The 23143-nt window shown below is 43.6% G+C and overlaps 1 long non-coding RNA gene across 1 annotated transcript; it reads right to left on the bottom strand.

Annotated features, from left to right (window-relative positions):
• Nucleotides 1–8408: 8408 nt before the first annotated feature.
• LOC106727184 lies at nt 8409–8688 on the bottom strand. Its single transcript, XR_001363352.1, has 3 exons — nt 8644–8688; nt 8584–8603; nt 8409–8445 (listed from the first exon to the last, which is right to left on the bottom strand). It is a non-coding gene; the product is annotated as an uncharacterized LOC106727184 (long non-coding RNA).
• Between the last annotated feature and the right edge of the window lie 14455 nt (nt 8689–23143).

The following is a 23143-nucleotide window of genomic DNA, read 5'->3' as shown; positions in this document are numbered from 1 at the left end:
AGGTAAAATTAAGTTATAGGAAGTTACAATTGATGTGGATTATTAAAGGTTCAATTTAAGGTACCCAAATAATAAATAAAGAGAGAGAGAGAGAGAGAGACAGAGAGAGAGAGAGCAAGCAAAATTCAGAGGCATAAATAAGAGGCAAGTCTGCTTCTCTCTGACTAAGTCTAGAGACAGGTGAGCAGGCCAGGGTGGGTCTGTTCTCTAAGGTCACCAAGTACTACGTTTCTTCTGTCTTGTGGTTCTGCCACCCCTTAGGTTGTTGTCCCATTTCCCGGGCTGAAACTGTCTCACCACCACTGAGCTTGCTTTCCAGCCTTTGGGAAAGGCAAGTGGAAAGAAGCTTCTTTTTTGAATGACATGACCTGGAAATTGCACATATTTCTTCAGCTTACATCCAGCTGTCCAGAGAGCCTAGCTGCAAGGGAAGCTGGAAATGTGTCTAGCCCTGTGTCTGTGTTCCCTGCCAAAACTCCTGGGGTTCAGTTCTCCAAAGAACAGAGATTAGACTGGATCTCAGGAGACACTTATGTAAAGGTGCTGTGGTTTCTGTCATGAAAAGGAATGAAATTTGGACTTAAGGGCTGATAAAACTTCGGGAGGCATTCATTTAATACTTAACAAGCACCACGTACTAAGGATATGATGTTTTCCTCATGACCACATAGTCCCGTTTAAAAAATAGACAATAATTAAATAGGAAATAATAATGTGAAGATGTTGAGTTTGGGGAGATGCAAATACTGTGAGAAGAGCCTAACCTAGTCTAGGGACAGAAGGGTCAGAGATGGTTTTCTGGGGTGGCTGACACTGAGCTGAGACTTCTGTGCAAGGTCCTATTTGGGTGAAAAGTGGAAATTGTTCCAAGGATAGAAATCAAAGAGACAGGGCAACTTTAATGAATCTTCCAAAGACAGAAGTCATTTACAAGGCTGCTGCAAGAAATCTTACCCCAAGGCAGGCGCAAAGGGAAAGCTATGTAGAATTTATCCCGAAAGGAAGAAGGATTACTGAGTTAGGAGGAAATCTTCTTGGCACCAGTCTTGCAGCAAAGTATAGAATCATGATGAGCCCCAGATTCTGGGTCATCTGCAGTGATTTGAAACATGGACCTGGTTATGGTTTGGCTGCAAGCAACAATAAATCGATCAAGCTTTTCAACAAGAATTAGAATATTCCTATAATTCCCCATTAATCACGTCTTTTGGAAAGGTAGGAAGTGGTAGGAATCACATCTGTTTGGTTGTTTGGCACCGAAGTATTAGCTCTCCTAGTGTGTTTCTGCTGTTTCTTTATTAAAAAATGTTGTAAGTTTGAATCATGATGAAATCTATTTTATTTGGGGAGTTGCTTTTGAGAATGGATAGCAAATTGCCCTGGGGGAAAAAGTCAGGAAAAAGTATCGCAAGATAATGATTTGGTAGAAATGGGAACTTATTCGACAGTATTTGCTAGTTTGGAACAAAATGTCTCACTTCATTCCTGCTTTGAAACAGGATATCTCCTTTTCTCTATATATATTTTATTAGGTTTGGGTTTAAGTGCATGTTCAGAGCTGCTACATGCTTTTATTTTTACGTTTCTTAAGATTTTTCATTTACATGCATTTATTGGGTGCCTACCATGGTGAAGTGTTACAGGCTTTGGGCATTGCTACGGGGGAGGTGTTAAGGCTATGATAATGAAAAAGGCCTACTTAGTTCATGCCCAAATAGACCACAGTGCTGGAAATTAAGACACACCACTCATCAGCATTATTTTTCTAAATGTTGTGTGTCTTTGGCCAGTTACTCAGCCTCTCTCTTCTATAAAATTCTAAACCTATAATGAGAATGATCATAGTATTATTTTTCCCCTTCCACTTTTTAAAAATATATATCTTTATTGATTTCAGAGAGGAAGGGAGAGGGAGAGAGAGATAGAAACATTAATGACGAGAGAGAATCATTGATTGGCTGCCTACTGCACACACCCCATTGAGCCTGCAATCCGGGCATGTGCCATGATTGAGAATTGAACCAGTGAGAGAGAATCATTGATTGGCTGCCTCCTGCACGCACCCCATTGAGCCTGTGCCATGATTGAGAATTGAACCAGAGATCTCTTGGTTCATAGGTCAACCTTCAATCACTGAGCCACACCAGCTGGGCTCCCCTTTCACTTTTCATTCCTACCCTCTGGCAAAATTCTACCACATCCGGTTCTTTCGCTGTGACTAGAACATGATTCATCATTGACAAAGCCAAGAGTGTCTCCTCTCGAAGACTGTTTTGACAATAACCCTGAAGTATTTGCTAGATGATGGGATGGCTTCCCCATCACAGACACTCCATGTTTTTACTCACAAGATAGAAACGTAGGTATTCCTTGGAATTCCATGTCCAGTCGAGGCCTTGTCCATTGTCTACTACACTTCAGAGACATGCTGAATGGAAGTATGGAATGTAGGAGAGTTTTTTCTCCCAGCATCTGACAGGAGTAGTGTCATAGAAGGGGTCTTAATATTAATTGAGTTGTGTGCTAGGCACTGTGGTACATTGGTTACCTTGTTTCGTGTAAGGATCAAGTTGACAATGAATCATTATTATTCCCATTACAAAGGTGAGTAGGTTGAGGTTGAGAGAGGATAAATCACAGCCAATAAAGTCTCTCTCAGACTTCCATGTCCATTAAAATGTTTTCCCTGAGCCAATGAAATCTAGAGACTTAATTCGTCCGGTTGGGGTGGCCCTGCTTCTTTTAGAAATCCAGGTGGGTCTCACCTGTCTGGGAGAGCAAACTCCTCCCAGGCTGCGGCAAAATGGGACAGAACTGAGCTGAAAAAGGCTGTTGGCTGGAATCTTCTTGCTCAAGTTGCTGCCCCACTGGCAAGAACAGACCATTTTTGTTTAATAAAATGATTGTAGTTCATCACCCTATCTTTCCTTCAGTTGGGCCTCAAAGATACCAATAAAATATTTTTTAAAATGTTATTTCTGGAGTTTTGAAAACTTGCTTCAAATTTATGCCAGGACCAGGTCTGCAGAGAATGTGTGCAATCACTTTACAAGCAGCAGCAGGTGTGCTTGCCCTGTGCGTTGTGCTGTAATCACTGACCGTGGGCCCCTGGAGGAGGGGTGCAGCTTAGTCATTGTGGTCCGCAGCACAGTGCCTGGCCCACAGCTCAGCAAATGTCTGTTGAAATTAACTGGCATCCCTGTGTTTCTTGTGTGTAACTAAAGGAATCAAATTTAAATTCAAACAGACAAGTGCCAATCAAGTCATTTCCACCTCTATTCTTGGGGCAAGTGTGGGCTTGGTTTACCGTTAGTTTTCCTGGAGGGTGGGCATTGTCTCTGTGCCACATCCATCCTTCTTAGGGCAAAGCTCTAACTGTGGCATGTAGATCCATGGTCATACCTTGGCGGTCCTTCAACAAATGCAGTAACATTTGCTACACGTTGATTTAATCTGTGACTATGATTGTGAATTTTTCCAAGCAAAAAAGGAACTCTGGAGAGAAATTAGGGGAAGCCCATAGTTATCTTGAAATATATTGTTTGTAGAGCTTCTTGGAAAATGGGTAACTTTTCATGAGCATAGGAAGAGCAGAGAGAAGTGCCTGGATGAGAACACCTGCTCTGGGGTCTGAGTGGGTCTATTTGCATTTTTGCTCTCAGGGTCCCTACAGCCTTTTTACTAATGTTGGTAATGCTCTGGTGGTTAGTTCCAGTGATTTTCTTTATTGTGCCTTCCAGATCAATCTCCTACATGGTTGTTCCATTTAACCTGTATTCCCTAGGTCATTTCTTAAAGCAATTTATTGAACATTATCCTAAATTGAACTGCATTCGCCATCCTTTTGACCCAATTACTTAAGTGGTCCACATCCATTTGATTTTGATTGTCTGCTCTCTGGCTGTTCACGTCCCCTCTAATTTTACCATCAGTTGCAAAAGAGACTGTTTAGTTCTGGTGTCTCTTCCTTCCCAAACCATTCACTGTCTGGCTAGTACAACTCATAAAGGCAGCTGTTCTGATTTGAAAAACCCCAGTTCTTCTTTCTGAATATGGTTTATTTCAACAGTTCAATTCTACAGGGATTTATGGAGGGCCTGCATTGTGATGGGACTCGGTGAAGAGCTATCTGCCTGGAACCGTTCTGCTTAGGAGTGAGTTTGCTAGGCAAGGGTCTCTGATCTCCGAGCAGGGTGTCTGAGCCCTGGGCCCTGTCAGGTGGTTTTCCAACACCAGTGTCAACCTGGGTACATTTCACACTCCTCTCACAGAGCACAGCCAAATCCAGCAGGTTGGTTGGCTGCAATCATTTATGTGTCTGTAATTTCTAATTCATGATCAGCCCTATTTCTTTAGGTGTTCTGTCATAGTCTGTAGACTAGTCTCTACTCTTTGTGTAATAACAGTTGTATAATATGCTTGGTCCTGGTTCATGTCATGAGTTATAAAATAAAAAGAAGTCAGTAACAATACAATGTGTCACTCCCCACCCTTAGAATTTTCTCTTTAAACTTCTGAACTTGGGGAAGATTCCCTATCTTCCTTCATTTCTCCCAAACCTTGTAAACGAACACTGTTTTTATTGGCCTTCAAACTTGTGTAAGTCGCGCTAGTGGTGGGAATGGAAATGGCTTTCTCTGGGAAACCTGATTATTTATACGATCTGAGTTAAGACATCTTTACACAGGGCCCTCGTTTGGTCTTCTCTGACTTCTGCCTGGTGTGAAAGTGACATCTGGCTAAGCTTTTCCATTATTTGTTAATTCCCGTGTCCATCTTGTGAGGTCAGTTCTGCTGTCACCAACTTGCTGCTTAAACCCCATTACAACCAATTCTCCACTAGCCCACAGATAGCCAGTCACAGGTGAACTCTGCTCGCCGGCAGCGACCCACCCTGAGGAGTCCCAGTCGGTACAAACAGGATGTGACCTGCTCTCATGAGGCGGAGGGAAGATCTTGTCTAAAGCCACTTAGTAGCTCAGTAGCTGAAAACCCAGAAATTCCAGATTTGGGGATATTTGCCCTGATCACTCAACCATGCCATAGTTCAAGCCGCAGGTTACATTTTGAGTGACAGCGATTGGACTCAACCATGACATTGAACGGGAGATTGAATTACCAGAGTGTCGAGTTTACTGAAGGGAAAGACAAAACAAAGCAGGAGCAATGGTGGCAATGGAGAGAGGCAGAATTGGCTGGGAGAATGGAAGGAAATGGAATTAGTCTGCTATTTTGAAAGAGCTGAGACTGCAGGGATTATGTTAACGAGCCCATGATGTGCGTGTGTGTGTGTGTGTGTGTGTGTGTGTGTGTGTGTGTGTGTGTGTGTTATGTGTAATTTAGGCCTTTTGTGAAATGCTTTCTTGTGTTATAACAAAAATAAGGTTCTGCTACTTGGCCAAAAAGAAGAAAAGAGACATATAAAAAAAGTAACAAACCTTTATATTTTAAACTATGACCTTTGGTCTCAGAAATGCATCTCTTTTTCTTTCTTGTTGGATTTACTCAATGGCAAATGGAAGAGAAGGGTTTGATCCCGCATTGTATCCCCGCCCCTTCTCCTGGTGGTGTCTGGATTCAACTAGACTCTTATCGGTGTGAAGACATGGCCATTTAGCAAAAGATTGGAGGAAATAGTTCATTTTTTGTTTGTTTGCAGCTGTATTGTATTTTGAAGGGAAATGTGGTTCTATTACAGGTTCACTATATAATCTTTAATATCTGGGCTCTGATACAGCTATGCACTTATAAAAGGGGAGAGGGTGTTTTGAACATTAGGTGTTCAATGTGCTTTTTATGGAATATGCTGTTTCTATTTGAGATTTAAAATTTTGTGCAAAAATATACTTTTTCACTAAAGAATGGTGTTTCTTTCTCTAGAGAATTAAAGAGGAATATCTAATGTAAACACGTAGTCTGGTGTGAATAATTCCATTCTTGGCTGTAAGAAGCTTTTGAAATGGGGCCATTTGAAACTTTACTTTTATCTTGTGTGCAAAATACAGTGTTTCAGAACTTCCCAACCCTCCCATCCGGTTACAGTATATTTGACAATAGGAGATCAATTTTCTCTATTCACTCTGTCGACTAAACAGGTTCCCCCTTCAATTTATTTGTCTCAATAGAATGAGACTGGCTACTTTTGTCATTTGGCATTTGTTATAGTAGCTTGTATTTTTTCCAGATGACTTTAGTGTATATGTCAGCACTATGTACATAGAGCTCTATTTAAAAAAAAATAAAGCAGAATTCAGCCCAACCCTGTTATATAGAAGAAAATAAAGCCATATGGAAAGATTTCATTTTTCACATGTACTGTTAGCAGACAGAAAATTTAAATTCAGCTCCGGTGGAGGGCAGGTGGAGTTTGTTTCATGTCATTGTCACTGTGGACTTGAGTTTGAAGAGCGTTGGCTGACTCTTGACTTCGCATCATGCACAGTGTATCTCCTGCCCTTGTGTTTAGACAGATGTGAAGGGGAAGGGGGACTGGGGCAGATATTTGGGACAGCCAAACACAGTCAGACATTCTTGGAAACTGATGCAATCTAGGTTTCAGAAGAGGTCGTAAAGCCTTGAAGACCGTTATTGGTTCCATAGTGAGGTGTTGGGGGGACCCAAGCCAACCAATGGCATCTGTGCCTCTGATGGAGTGACACATACAGGCCAGCTAAATGAAAACCACTCTCCCAGGATCACTGGACCGCTTTCATTTGGAGACCTTACTTACCGCTGTGTAGAATTTGAGGAAAACGCTCATGGAATCACGGAATAAAGATGTCAGCCAAGAAACGTCCTGGAAGACATCTGCCCTATGAATGTGTGTAGCAATCTGCTGGTGGGAAAACACAAATCATATGCAGTGCAGCTTGTAATCTACACCTTGCTTGAGAAAGATAATGGTTGTGGATGGAAACACATCTGGATCTCTTTAAAATACCGACCACCATAGTCACTTACGAATGTGTAAACATTGATTGCCATCAGCCATGGTTGGGTGGCACCTCTTCTCACCTCCAGAGGGGCTGGAGCGGGGTGGAGGTGCTGAGGGCATGTTGTCATAGATGGACGCGCTAAGGGGAAGAACAGATTCCAATGGGAAAGGCATAGCCATAAAGGGGAGCATTAGGGGAGATTTTCTTTACAGTGAGCTGCTCTTGGCTGTTTCTATAAGAACAGACTGGTGGCTTGAACACTATGGAAAAAGCTGGATAAGCATATTCAAAACTCTGTGTTTCTTAAAGTGATTGGCAGCAAGTATAGATTAATATGAAAGATTTAATAAAAATTTGAATTGAAAGCAGCTGTAAAGTTATTAAAAATCAAGTAAGAAAGGATAGTATAGTCTTACTTTTAGCGGTTTCATTTTTTTTCTGGATTCTTTTTATTTTGGTGATGTCTAATGGCTCATAAATAAGACTTTTGAGGTTTCTATTTTATTAGTATAAATAAAATTAAGATATTTTCATATGTCATAGTATATCTTCCCTTGGTGTTCTTGGTATCTAGTGTAGGTTATTTCAGATTTCAGGTTGTAAGTGATTAGGGAGCAGAAGATCCAATTTAGTGGCTTGTGGCCAGCATTTTTTCTCAATATTTTACTGAAGTAGATTTACATACAGAAAAGTGCCCATACAGTTTGACACATTTTTGCAAATTCAACACACCCATGTAACCAGCACCTAGATCATGAAATACCAGTTACCTTGTAGTTCCTCCACCTCTGCTATGATTCCTTCAAGTCACTGTCCCTCCAAAGGTAACCCACTGTCCTGACTTATAACAGCAGAGGTTAGGTTGGGCCACTTTTGAACTTTGTATAACTAGAATCATATAGTATGAACTCTTATTTGTCTAACATTATTGCACAAATGTGTCTACATTATTGTCGTACTCCATTGTTTGACTATACCAAGACTTACTGATCCATCCTGCTATTGATGAGCCTCTGGGTAGTTCCCAGTATTTGACCTTATGAACATTTCTTTGTTCATATCACTTCTGTGCACATTCAAAACAAGTTTAATGGTGGACACCTGCACTCTTTGTCCTGAGTATATATCTAAGAATGGGATTGTTGGGTCATCGAATATGGTATAGTCCATTTTGTGGATCCTACTGAAGATTTTTTTTTTATTTCTTAAAATATTACAAAGAGTATTACACATGTCTCCTCCCCCCCCCCTTGACATTCTCCCGACCTCCCCCACCTCCCAGTGTCTTGTGTCCATTGGTTATTCTTATATGCATGCATACAAGTCCTTCAGTTGATCTCCTACCCTCCCCCCCAACCCTCCCCAGGCTTCCCACAGTAGTTTGACAGTCTGCTCAATGCTGCTCTGCCTCTGTATCCATTTTTGTTCATCAGTCTATAATTTTCCTTATTATCCATAAATGAGTGAGTTCATGTGGTATTTTTCTCAGCTTCCCAGGGGCCGTCTCAGTCTCACGGGCCATCTCAACCTCACCAGGGCTGAATCAACCTCACTGGGGCCGTTACAACTTCACAGGGGCCGTCTCAGCCTCGCTGGGGCCGTTTCAACCTCAGTGGGGCCTTCTCAACCTCACCGGGGTCGATTCAACCTCACCGGGGCCGTCTCAGTCTCGCTGGGGCTGTCTCAGCCTCACCGGGGCCGTCTCGACCTCACAGGGGCCCTCTCGGCCTCACCGGTGCCTTCTTGACCTCACCGGTGCTGATTCAACCTCATCGGGGCCGTCTCAGCCTCACGGGGGCTGTCCCTGCCTCACGGGGGCCGTCTCGGCAAAATCTCCAGGCGTTCTTGGTGGCTGAATATCTGGTATGCTTGCTTGGATTTCGTTTTCTACCAAGTGCACAGACTGCCTGTCTGCCGTCTCCCAGCGTCCCATGTGAGACTGGTTCTGGTGGACCTGCCTGTGCGTTTGCTGGTGCAGCGGTTCCATGTTGCCGGCCCAGCCGTGTCTGGCTCCGGCTTCCTCTGAACCTGATTCTGCTTCTTGAGTGTGTCCCTTATGTATGCAAGGAGTTGAAATCTGCATTCTGCTGGGCTGGGCTGGGCTGCAAAAGCGCCGGTGGTTCCCTTGGGTGGGGATGTAAATTGAGTAGGGCGGGGTCCCCAGGAATCACCAGGGCGGGTCCAGGGGCAATGGCATCTCCGCGACTCCTCGCCTCTCAGCGACTCAGCATCTCGTGTCCCCGAGTGCCAGCGAGCAGCTCCGCGAGACGGCCACTCTCACTCTCCAGCCCATTGCAAGGCCATCCCGCCTCTCCCCGTAGGGGTCTGGGACCTCAGGATCCTGCCCCAAACAAGCTCAGTGGGCTCCAGAGTCTGCGGCCCCTTCCGATTGAAAAAAACCGCGCATCCAGTTGCAGCCCGCCTGGCGCGTGACTCTGTACCTCTGTTCTTGGAGCCTCTGCACAACCTACTCAGTCTCAATGCTCTTCTTTCTTTCCTTCCAGTTGTAGAGCTTCCACTGGGCCAGCTTTCCCATGGTTCTGAGTGATGGCTGTTTGTCTTATAGTTGGTAGTCTCGATGTTGTTGTGGGAGGCAGCACGCACAGGTCTGTACCTTACGTCGCCATCTTGGTTCTCCAATTTTGAATCGAATATAATAGAATAAACTGAACTGGAACAGTGTTGAATGGAATGGAAAAGAAGATGGGAGCTTGCCTCAGATGCTGTAGTAGTAATTATTGTTTCTTCAGACTTTCATCAATTACATAGATATTTATGTTTGTTCTAGATCTTAATATGACATATATCTTCTTTTTTCTGTGAGTTTCCATAAAAAAGTTTAAGTATCTGCCTAATCTTAAGGCTCAAGTCCAAACAATTATATTGACTGTATGGCTTTAATGAGCAACAGAAATTGCCCTGGTGTCAGTGAGGAATAGAAAAGGCACTCTCCAGAGTAGGGAAATCATAAGCTCTTTTAGGAGTCAGACCAACTTCCAACAATAATAATATTTAGAAATGTGATGGGAGGGGAGCTGCACAGAGAAATGAGAGCATAAATGTTGAATAATCATTTGTGATTTTGAGACATTGGCAACCTGGATAATTTCACGTTATCATTTCTGATCTTGGGCACTGAGAGTGCTTGTGGAGTGTCCCTTAAAAAGCCTCTCTTTGCCCGGCTGGTGTGGCTCTGTGGTTGAGCATCCATCTATGGACCAGGAGGTCATGGTTTGATTCCCAATCAGGGCACATGTTGGGCACATGCCCAAGTTGCAAGCTCAATTCCTGTGGGGGGCATGCAGAAGGCAACTAATCAATGATTCCCTCTCATCCTTGATGTTTCTCTCTCTCTCTCTCTCTCTCTCTCTCTCTCTCTCTCTCTCTCTCCCTCTCTCTCTCCCTCTCCCTTTCTCTCTGAAATTAATAAAAAATGTTTAAAAAACACAAAGCAAAGCAAACAAGCTCAATACCGTAGAAGTCATTTTCCCCAGGAGGCGTTCCCAAAGTGTGAATTATTTGCCCTTACTCCCAGTGATTCTGCTGTTTTCTAAATATGCTATGTTGTATTTGATCATTTAATTTTCTTCCTCACTGGATGTCTTCTTCACATTTGCTTTTATATCCTTAAAACATGTTCATGAAGTTAATCACGAGACACGGGGGTATTCTCTGAAAAATGGAATTGGCAGATAGCTTTAAAATTGTTGTCTCTTTTTATCTGTTGTGACTTATTTTTCTACAATGGACATGCATGACCTATGCTGCAAAGTTGTGAAAGTTTTGAAATGAGTTAAATATAAAAAAGTAAATTTAAAAAACCCCAGATAACTCTAGGAAAAGGATAAAGGGTGGGAACACCTTAGTGAGTCTGTTATCTGTGGCTGGAGTTGAAAGGGGGATAGAATTCTAGTTCCCCGGCTGCCCCAATCCCAAACCCACATTTGTTAATAGGATTAACAAATAGGACTAGGGTGTGGAGATTGTAGGGTCCTTCCTATTATAGGCAGGTGGAATCAGACAGGAAGTGAGTGTGATTACGGAGGAGGAGGGTCATTTAGGAGAGACAGATGGGACCAGCTGTGAAAGTTCTTTGGCAACTGGAAGGAAAGGGTTCCAAGTATATGAAAAATAGGAGCTACAGATCAGGAAATATGAGAAAAGACGGGAGGAATAAGAAGTACAAAGTGTAATAGAGAGAGGGAAGAGGGACAAAGGAAAGAAAAAGAAATAGGGCTCAGTAGAAAACAATATATTAGAAAGATATTTAGGGAACAGGTCAGGAAGGAACAGCAAGTAAGACTGTTGACATATCCTACCCAGGGCCGGACATCTGGTCTCCCGCTGGTAGTAGATCTGCCTCGTTCAGCCTGCCAGGTGCAGCCATCCCAGCCACAAAGTCCTGCGGGGATCCCTGCACAGTCCCCTTCGGGTCACTCTTTTCTTTGGGAGGTTTTGTCTTCCAATCTTAAGTGCACTGGGCCTCCGGTGTGAGCCATTTATTTACGTTTTGAAATGTGAGCGTTGCATGTGAACTTTCCTAGCCTGCTGTATGTGTGTGCCTGGGACAAAAGACATGACTTAGCTGTCAGTGCGCTGAACTATGCAGCCTGCTTGGAGGTCAGGTCACCAAGCAAAGCTGTTTAAAAAGGATGGGGCTCCTCTTGGGAGACAGCTGTGTGTCCACGCAGCATTTGTCAGCTGTGCTAAAGATGGAATTGAGGACAGAAAGGAACATCCAGAAGAACACTATATGAATGGAAGGGTGCCATAAAGTGTTTTAAACGGGTATGAAGTCGGGTTTGAAGTGTGGAAGTCAGAGGGTAAGTTCTCTTTTCCCTGGAGCCTGAGTCATTCTCTGGCAGATTTTCAGAAAACTAGTTGTGGTTGGTCCAATATGGCTGCACTGAAACACATTGACCTTGAGTCCCCTTGCTAGTTTACCAAGGGGAAGCCTTTAAACCAGTCTCATGGTGATCATGTTTCCTTGGGCCCAGGAGGAGGGAGTGGTCATACTACCTCATTTATGTTCTTATCCTGCCATAGAGTCTACCTTTAACCATGGATAGTTGGTCTTGGAAATGCATCATCTTGGCCACTGTAGTCTGCCTAATAAAATTGACCTTGAAGTTGAAAGGGCTAAGACAGGTGGCCAAATTGCCTTTATTATTCCTGGGGAAGAACTTAGCCATTATGAGCTGATTAAATTCAATATAAGGAACAACATGGACTGAGTAATGAAAAACTAGCTTTACATTGTGGCCTTGAATTTATTTACGAGGCGATAAAGATGATTGTTGAGTTGTGTTGACAATGTGTGCACAATCACAGAAAGTAGAGTGAGGCAGAGCTAGGATGGCCCACTGGCTCCAGCAACTCATCCTTTCCTGTCTTTGGCATGGATTGCAGGCAACTTTCCAGCCTTTGGTGTTGCCGTCCCATTGTACTAGATTCATATCTAGTACAATGTAGTCTGAGTTTGAGTGTAATCTTTTATGACCCAGGGTGGAAACTATTCTGTCTATAGATACCTACGCTCATATGGGAAAATATTGATTCATCCATGTCTCCATCTTTGGGAGACAGTTATGATGTTGTGGATGTGACATGGATTTGGGAATGAGATAGTCCTACATTCAAATCTGGGCTCTGCCATATACTTACTGGAAAACCTTGGACAATTTATTTAACCTCACAATTAATTATTTAATTAATTTAGTCTCACAGTTTTCTTACCTATAAGTTGAGGATAATATTATCTACTCAGGCAATGGTTGTGAATGCTAAATAAGAAAATGTGTATATGTTTGAATTTTTAGTTGTAAACAACAGAATTTGCTTTTGCTGATTTAAACAGAAAGGTATTTATTAAGTGATATTAGCTCACAATTATTGGAGGTACAGAAAGAATGACCTCAAGGCTGGATTCCAGGAATCACACTGCAGAACTGGCCTGCTAAGAGAGTTGCTGCCACAGTGAGGCCCAGGTCAGAGCCACCCAGTCGTCTCTGCCCTGATCAAACATTGATTGATTTAAATCAAGAGCTGTTGCTGCTGTTGCCAGTCCTGGGAGAGCCAAATGCTTCTGCCTCCATGGTTACCTGAAGGGCTGGGTTCACCTGAGTGGCTTCCTCATCTCACCGTGCACTTCTCTTCTCCCACCTCCAGTTCCAATGTGCTCTTCTTCAAAGAGTTATGGTCCTTTTTATGAAGATTGCGTTCAGATGCCTTGCATTTTGCCCTCTGATCTTTTATTGATGCCTTGCTACCCAGAATGACTGTGCTCCTGCTCTCCACCCATTAAAACCCTAGTAACCTTAAAGACATCACTCCAAGTTCTCCTGTTCCAGGCTTCCCAGAATCAAGTCCTCTCTCTGTTCTTCAAATTCCAAATGCTCTCTGTCTCATTTCTCTGGTATTGTTTTTGTTTGTTATTTTAATATTTTATTGTGTTATTTTGTTTGCCATTTAATCTGTTCTTCTCAACTAAACAATTTCTTGATAACGAAGATACACACAAACACACACATACATACACACACACATATACACACTAATAAAAGAGAAACATGTAAATTGACCTTCACTTTGTGACACCCACCAGCCAATCAGAGTGAGTATGCAAATTAGTGGGACAAAGATGGCGGCGGCCACAGAGCCAGCCCGAATGGGCGGGAGGATTGGGTTGCCCCTGGCAATGGAGGAAACCAAGCTTCCCGCCCGCCTGGGTGGGCCGCTGAAGGAGGGGCCTGTGGGCGGCTGCCATGGAGCTAGCCTAAGCGTCGGAGGCTTGGGTCGCCTGGGCCGGCCACCAAGGGAGGGGCCTGCAAATGGCCCTCACCCCCTCACCCAGGCTGGCCATGCCCCCATGGGGTGAGGGTCCCCCCTAGGGGGCATGGCCAGCCTGAAAACAGCCCTCAGCCCCTCACCCAGGCTGGCCATGCCCCCCCCCAGCAGTGACCTTCACCCCATGGGGGTGTGGCTGGCCCGAAAACGGCCCACAGCCCCTTGCCCAGGCCAGCACCATCCCCAGTGAGGACCCCCACCCCAATGGGGGCATGGCCAGCCTGCACACCACCACAGGCCCCTTGCCCAGGCCACCCCGCCCCCCAAGGGAACCCCCACCCTGATCCGGGACACCCTTCAGGGCAAACCAATATCAAAAAATTTCTATATGTGACACGGCACCAGAGTTAAGTTAGGGTTTTTCAAAATGCTGACACACTGAGCTCAAAAGGTTCGCCATCATTGGTTGACAAGGATGTGATGAAGAGGGGACTTCATGTACTTTGGTGGGATTGTAAATTGGTGCAGTCACCAGTATGGAGGGTCCTCTGAAAATCTATACTAATAAAAGGGTAATATGTTCATTAGACCAGGAGACCTTCCAGACATCCTTCCAGACAAAGCCATGGTGACGGGGCCAAGGCAGAGGCGGTTAAGGGCGATCAGGCCAGGAGAGGAGGGCAGTTAGGAGTGATCAGGCTGGCGAGGGGGGGGGCAGTTGGGGGCGAGCAGGCTGGCAGGGAGGGCAGTTGGGGGTGATCAGACTGATGGGGAGGGCAGTTGGGGGCGAGCAGGCCGACAGGCAGAGTGGTTAGGGGCAATCAGGCAGGAAGGCAGGTGAGCGGTTAGGAGCCAGCAGTCCTGGATTAGCTTAAACTGGCAGTCGGACATCCCTTGAGGGGTCCCAGATTGGAGAGGGTGCAGGCCGGGCTGAGGGACACCCCTCAGAATTTTGTGTACTGGGCCACTAATATATATACACAATGTAATGGTCTCCATAGAAGTGAGCACATGGCGTGTATTCAACAAATATAGTTGGTAACAAACCAATTGGACTATCAGCATGCTTAGAACAGGCTCCTTTAGGAACTATAGGGGATGCTGTGATGAGCTACACAGATCTCCCTCTGGGAGTGAAGGATTTTTTTCCTCCAGGTGCTTTATCTCGACTTGGGACAGCTCTGAAAGGCCATTCCAGCTTCAGAGGTGCCCATGGGGTTGGCAGAGGTGTTTGCTGAGACTACATCACAGCCCAGAATGTCCCTTGTTCTCAATCCTGCTCAGAGTCCCTTCTCCTGTTTAGGTGCTGGTCCCGAGACCACTCCCTGATAAACTACCTACACACCAATCTCAGGGTGTTTTCCTGGGAATTCGACCTGCAACAGGAACTGTGTGTCATGATAAAAACAAGAAACATCTGGAAGGTTCTGAGCTTGGTTTGATGTGTTGGAGAGGAAAAGAAGTGGTCCAGATTTTGGCAAGGTTTTTGAAGCTTGCACATTTGAAATCAGAGCCATGCCATTATTACTATCATTTTCAGGAGAGGATCCTAAAAAAAAAAAAATGACTAAGGCGTGTCTTTGTATTCAGGTGGGATCTATCACCTTATTCAGAGAGTGATACACGAATCCACAGACAGGGCAGTTTTAACATGCATGTCTTGTTTCTTACATGTACGAACTTGGAAAAATTACTGGTGGGTCCTGCCTGATGGAAACGAAATGTATCATAATGTTGGTAAAAGACCATAACTTATTTGAGTTATCTAAATGAGTTAAAAAACAAATGAGGCAAAACTAGAAATAATAAAGACATCAATGAATGTGTTTAAAAATTAATTGAATTTTCAAAGACTCACTGTCAACTTAATATAAATTGTATTTTGTTGTGTTGCAGTGAGAATAATGAATTAGGGGGGGAAATTAACTTTCCTTTTTCAACAATTCTGTTTACAAGCATGGCTGTGTTTTTTATGGAATTTATAATTATACTATGTGTGTCACATGGCTGTTCCCCACCCCAAATATCAGAGCCGTGCAGCTAGAAGCAATCTTAGATTTCATCCCGTGCATCCATGTCTCTTAGCTTATACCTAGGGATAAAGGTGATGAAAAACATGTCCAGAATCATGACTTGTCTAGTAGTCAAGTCAGGCATCTAATTCATCCATTGTGTATGGTAGTCCCTTCTCTGAGTCTGTCTTTTGGGGATTATCTATGTAAATTATCTCTCACTCAGGGCCAAAGGATGCTTTGTCTTACTTGAATTTTTTATGCTATGCCAAACGATTTGGAGCGTTCACAATCAGAGCGTCTGAATTCCATAAAATAACAAAAGCCCAAACAAGTTTAATTTGGTCAAGAGGTTGATTTGTTTGGCTTTCATGATGCTCAGCAAGTGAGTGACAGGGATATTTCTTAAATTACTGTTGTACCTGTTATGATGACATGTGGTTGCTTGACATGAACAAATACAAAGAAGATGGAGATGGGATATTTTCCTTCTCTGCCTTAAATGTAATTAAGTTCAAATCAAAGGCCAAGGAATAAAAGAAGGTAGATGCTTAAAGTGTCTCCCACTCCACCCCCCATAAATCGGCCTTTTGCATCAACCTTGTCTGCGCAGAGAGACCCATGAGCCTATGGCTTGCTCCTCTCACGTGGGGTGAAGAGGCTGGAAAGTGTCGATTGAGTGTGGGCCCTCCATAGGGCTGCATTTCTAGCTCGTTTAGAAACTTGGAATAGTCCTTCAGGCTTCTAGTCGGGGAGGAGTGTATCTATCAGGTTAGCCTGGAACCAGAAGTAAATGGCGGTTTAGCTTTCATTTGCCTGATTTGCTTCTTCATAGACAGCCAAGTGATTATATAAAATTGAGTAAATGTTTTGGCCATATTTGGTTGTTTTCACAAACTAAGTCTATCACACGCTGTTCTATTACTTCTAGAGAGGTCGGGGCTGTCCAGAGCTGTTTTTGTAATAAAACAAAACAAACCTGGTCTATAACCAGAAAAAAAGAGTAAAAATGGAAGTAACGACTCCATACACCCCATTCTAAGAATAAACTCGCTATTTGACTCCAATGGAGTTTAAGGTGTCAGTCCCTAAGTTCTTTTGTTGGAATTACAATCCATTTTTGAAAAGTAGTTTTTGGGCTATGACTTCCTCAACCTCAAACAGATCTCGCTGATAATTGTTATGCATCAGATGATACAAGTTTGGTTTCCAGACCCCAATCCTCTCATGATCACCACTTATTAAACGCAATTATTTCTTTAAGGTGAAATAAAATGTCAGCTTGAAATTGTGCAGTTGCAACCTGTCTTGGGAAGGACTCATTCCCTAGTTCTCACGCAATGATGTTTATATTCTCGTTTCCCAGGAGACATTGATTATCTGCAGAGAGATCGTCCCTGACATACTGGCCAGGGTACATGGGGCTCACAAAGTACATACTCTTTCCGCCAAATGCAGTCTTCCGAGTTTTCCTTTTGCTAGTAGTACTCTGTTATATCAGGATTTTCATTATGCATGGTGGGGTGTTGTGTTTGTACTTGTAAGCCCCAGGACAGGCCAGGTCTGCATGATCACCACTAATATCACTCCAATGCCCATTTATTGAATGCTGACCATGTGTTGGACACTGTAACAGTGCAAGTTAGGTGTTATCACATCCATTTTATTTATGAAAAAACCGAGGCCAGGAGAAGTAAGATAATGTACCCAGGGCCCTCCATCTGATTTGTCACAGACTCGGGATTCAAAGTCATTCTCTCAGGATTCAAAACTCTTAGTTTTTCATTTTTCACTAGGAAATTAATATCCATGCAGAGCATATAATTTGAAGATTTAACCTGCCCATTTCCCATATAATAGTGCAATGCAGAAAACTATTCTTCTTTCCTTTAAAAAAATGCTATGAGTGATCCCCCTTCGTCTGGAGAGCCTTACATGGTAGTTGTGCTGCTTAAAATCACATGCCACCTCCGGTAGTGGGAAACAGTGTGTGGGTTTGAATCCCAGCTCAGCCACTTACTAGACACTTGAGCCCAGGTAAGTCACTCAGCCCAACCCCACAGAGAGCTCTGCAGCCTAAATTATCCTTCTGTTTGTTGCCTTGAGGTGAGGGACTGGGTTTTCATACTCCCTCCCCGGTCAACCATTGGCTACAGGCCAGGAACCGGAGGAGAGGAGAAAGGGTGCCGAAGTCCAAGCACTCTCAGTGACCTGCACATGTGACAAAGTGGTGCCCCCCGTGTTAGCCACTGGGGGAGATGGGGCACAGAACTGCAAACCAGGGCCAAGCGTCTGGCCAAAGCACAGGCAGGGCCCCGTGCAGTGTGGGGAGCATCCCTGTTTATACAGGGCACTGTCGGCATGTCCTGGGCTGTATGGGTGACTGCCCAGTGACTGCTCAGGGAAGACCCTCATTGCTCCTCCGTGGGTCCTGGCTGTGGTTCCTGTGCTTTGTTGTTGTTGTTGTTAATCTTCACCATTGAATTTTAGAGAGATTGGGAGGGAGAGAGACAGAGAGAGATAAACATTGATGTGAGAGAGACACATCGATTGGTTGCCTTCCACACGAGCCCCAACCAGGGCCAGGATTGAGCCTGCAACTGAGGTATGTGCCCTTGACCATAATCGAACCTGGGACCTTTCAGTCCACAGACTGATGCTCTACCCACTGAGCCAAACCAGCTTGGGTGATTCCTGTCCTTCTTGAGGGCACCTGGGAAGCTAACATTGATGTGAGAGAGACACATCGATTGGTTGCCTTCCACACGAGCCCCAACCAGGGCCAGGATTGAGCCTGCAACTGAGGTATGTGCCCTTGACCATAATCGAACCTGGGACCTTTCAGTCCACAGACTGATGCTCTACCCACTGAGCCAAACCAGCTTGGGTGATTTCTGTCCTTCTTGAGGGCACCTGGGAAGCTTTTTTATCTCCTTCCTCTTTCTGCCTTGATAAGCAGAACCTTGCTCCTGACCCCTGGTGCCGAGACACGGAGTATATGAAGAGGAGTGAGGCAAAGTCTCTGCCATGTGCAGAGCTCACTGTCTGGTACATGCAGTTGGCTAAAATGTTTCCTAAACACAATGACATTGGGGCTACAAAGAGGGAAAAACACAGTGCCATGGGAACATAAGAGCAGGAGCAGAGAATTCAAATGGGGGCTTTGCGGGCAAGCTCCATGGCAGTGGAGGCAGCTGAGAAAAGCCTAGAAGGTTCAATATCTGTAAGACTCTGGGATGGGAAAGGGGAGGGCGCTACAGGATTGAGGGGACAGCATGAGCAAATACTGTGAGAAAGGAAGCATGCAGCTTAAACAATGAATACGTTGGCCACCCAGAGAGATGCCTTAGTGAGACGTGCCTCAGGGAAAGCAGGGCCTTGATGCTGAGGGAACGTTCACAGGGACATTACATCGAAGGTGTGCTTTGATAAGCTGTCCTGTAAATGACTGGAACAGGAGGTTCCAATGAACGTTTCATCCAAATTTTCACCCAAGGTATCCACCAATTCACTTCCACTGAGGAAGCTGTTTTATGGCTAAGTCCCATGAGTTATGTTTGTTTAATGTAATGGTGACACTACTAATTATTCTTAAAATTGTGTCTTTGGGAAAAACTCACCCAATTCCCAAAAGATGGAATACAGCACATCGACACTCCTTTAGTTGCTCATGCTAGGTGATACCATGATAGTTATAAGTATGCCAGCTTGTGAATTAATAATTTTGATATGAGAGTCAAATAAGTGATTTCCAGGCTCCTAGGATCACACCTACTCTAGCAGGAAATGAGACGCTGTCTCCAACTGATTTGCTCCAAGTGGTCCCAGCATCTGAGATGTGGGATCTTGGCACCAGGGTCCGGCCTTCAGCTTTCTCCCTCCATGCTGAGTCACACACCCTCCAGTAAGCTCCCCAGCACCCACCATGCCTCTTAACAGGCACTGATCCCACTGGTTCCCAGTCCAAGGCAAGGGGCATTGCTTGCCCCCAGTGGGGTTCCGCTAGGCCTTCAGAACTTGAATAAAGGGCAGCCCACGTGTTAGTGCTCAGAGAGTGACTGCATTGTCTGAGCTCTTCCAAGAACTGTGTCCCAAGAACTTACAGAACCTGTGCACCCCCTTCAATCCTGCTTAAGTGGTTTGTGGAGCCAAGATTTCTTTTAAGCCGAGGTCAGCAAACTCTGGTCCATGGGCCAAGCCAGCCCTCTGCCTGTTTTTCTGTAGGGCTTTGAGCTAGTAGTGGTTATTATACTTTTTAAAGTTTGGGAGGAAATCAAAAGAAGTATAGCATTTCGTGACCTGTGAAAGTATAGGAAATTTACGTTTTAAAGTCCATAAATAAAGTTTTATTGGGACACAGCTATGCTTACTCGTTTATGTATTGTCTCGGATTCCAGTGAAAGTGGAACACTTTTGACAGAGACCTTATGGCAACACCTTAAACTATTTACTGCCAGGCCCCTTATGGGAAAATGTTTGCCAATTTCTGATTTAAACAATTATACTACCTTCTATTTATGGTTTTATGTTGATTCAAGAAGCTTCTCTTCTCCATACATTAACCATTTTACTTTTGATTCTGGTGTTTAGGGCGATGATTTTCAACTGGTGTGCCACAAGAATTTTTAAAACCTTAAAAATTTTCAACTCAGTGCAATACCTGACTATATAGTCAGGGGCATTGACCTCTTTCCCCTTTGCTTGTCAAATAAAACAATGACAACTGCCAACACAACAATAGCCATCCAGTGTGAATGCCCTGACCTGCACCATGAGTACATAGGTCATCTTATTGGTCATGTCACATAATAAGGTTGTGTCTGGTTGGTTAATTCTTGGTACCACAAAATTTTTATATGCAAGTATAGACACCTGTCAATTTGGAGCAAAACGGCTAGATAATTACTATTATTATTTTTTTGTGAATCAATAAAAGTTATACCTATTTTTCTTGTCAGGTTGGCAAAAAAACCCAACATGTTTTTTGGTGTGCTGCAGAATTACAGTAGTTAGTTTATATGTACCATGAGGTGAAAAAGGTTGAAAATCGCTGGTTTAGGTTATAACAGTCATGGGGTTGCTGATTTGAAAACTGAACCCTTCCCCTGCTGGGAGATTTCAGTATATAGCAGGTCCTCAAATAACGTCATTTCACTCAAGGTCATGTATTTCAAGGTTGTGTCATTCAGTGTCCTTGATTTGTTATAATGTTGATGAGAAAAAAATTGATTCCCAGCCAGGGCTACTGTCTGGGTGGAGTTTGCGTGTTCTCTCCAGGTCTGTGTGGGTTTTCTCTGGGCATTCTGTCTTCCTCCCTCATCCCAAGTATGTGTACGTGAGGGGCACTGGTGTGTCTAATTGTCCCAGTCTGAGTGGGTGTGGGGTTGTGGGGGTGAGAGCACCTTGTGTTGTAAGGGTGTCCTGTTCGGGGTGGCTTTCCGCCTTGCACCCTGAGCTGCCCTGACCTGTGACCCTGAACTGGAATAAGTGGGTTGGAAAATAATGATCTTACTTGCTTCTATTAATCTTTCTTAAATGTATGTATAGCTGACACTTATTTCAGTGTTTAATACTAGAAATGTTTTGGGTCCTTATTTAGAAGTTTGATGTTTTTGTGACCAGAAATATGCCATAGAAATGTAACTCTGGTTCATATCAATTAGCCTATGGTAAAAATGTTTTTGTTACACATGTTTTGCTTAAAGTTGTAGTTTCCAAAACCTTGTTGATTTGCTTAAAGTTGTAGTTTCCAAAACCTTGTTGATTTGCTTAAAGTTGTAGTTTCCAAAACCTTGTTGATGATATTAACTGTAATATGGTGGGCAAAGCACTCAACAGGAAGTTAGACACCTGGGGTAGGCTTGTCTTTCATTAGCTTAGAGAGTCTAGGCAAGTCGTTTTATTTATGTTTTTGTGCTTTGAGGAATGAACTGTTTCACAGCCTGTGCTTTGAGGAGTTTTAGTCAGTCTTTGAAACCTTTTGGGATCAAGTAGATGGGTTAGGACTGGTTTTAAGCATTTTTTGAAAAATCATGGAATCAGATCATTGCCAAGGTTCCTTGCTGTTCCATGAGGGTAAGAGGAAGGAAGAACTTTTGGGATATGATACCACTCAGAAGTTTAAGCCATAGACAGGGGATGCCGACCTTCCAATTCTAAATCCAGCTTTTGGGCATAGTATGTAATAGTCTACCTGTTTCAGTTTTCCCATCTAGATAACAGAAGAAGCACATCACTTGGTTCTCTAAAACATGTGGTAGTTATGGCAATTCCATACACCATTTGAAGAAGAAATGGTGGCCTGGCTAATTTATTCCAATTTTTGGCTGCCTGAAAATTCATGGATGTGGATTCCACCAGGAAAGCTAAAAGATGAGGAGCACCTTATTTCTTTCATGTCAAACCTCAGGGTTGATAGAGCTTTGACATGCCATTCTATATAATAATATGAACTAAGTGTTGTTTTATATACACAAGTGTAGACCATTATGGTTTTGACTGGTGAAGTTCATTAGAAAGCCTAAAAATGGTGGAAATATTAAGCCACAGTTTTTTCTTACTCCCTAATGTAGTCATGACTGGATATTTTTAGATTCTGCATTATCTTTGAGTTGATAAACATTTTCAGTTATCTTAAGAAGGCAAGCTTAACTGAATTTGTAGTTCACATTCTCTGTGTTTTAATCCCATTTGCAAATGACCATTCATCCTCCCACTTGAAAAGATTAATGATGGAGGACTGGCAAATTGCTTAAGATACGGTTATTTACTTTTACTAAATAATGCTTAACAGGAGGTCCATTGGGAGATGGTCCTGGTAATTATTCTACAGTCAAATTTTGAAAGTATGAGTGAATGAAGGGAGGTGGAAGGGATGTTCAAAGGAACAATAGAAGAACCCACTAAAATTTTATTTTAAATAACTACACTCAATTTATTCAGTAAAAGTTTATTGAGCATCCTATACCAAGCACTGTGGTGGATATAACAATGACTTAATTAGAGGCTTGTTCTTGAGGGACCTATTCTTAGGAAGAGGAGTCCAGAGGCAAACAACGGATCCTCTCCGTTTAACTCAGACAAGACCACCCTTATCTGGCCCCCTTAACCATTAGTAACTAGGGGCCCAGCTGTCAGGGAGGGCTCAGCTTGATGGAAACATTGCATGAAATGGATAATTCTTCTCTCACCTTTCCAAATGCTCTTCCACGGTTCAGTTTTGATATCATTGACTTATGTTTCCAATCATCTTCAGATAGCAGTTTGGAAGAAGCTACATGGGTGACTATCTCATCCGTTCAGCATGGGGTTTGGAGCAGTATCTGCACTGGAACATTTACGAGCAGAATTGTGGAAGCTCTGAATCCAAATCTTCCAACTGTGATGTTTTACCACCAGGGTTTCCAGAGA

Source organism: Myotis brandtii, unplaced genomic scaffold (genome assembly GCF_000412655.1).
Source record: "Myotis brandtii unplaced genomic scaffold, ASM41265v1 scaffold384, whole genome shotgun sequence".
Lineage (NCBI taxonomy): Eukaryota > Metazoa > Chordata > Mammalia > Chiroptera > Vespertilionidae > Myotis > Myotis brandtii.
The sequence above is the reverse complement of the archived record's forward strand: the minus strand, read 5'-3'. Positions and strand labels throughout refer to the sequence as shown.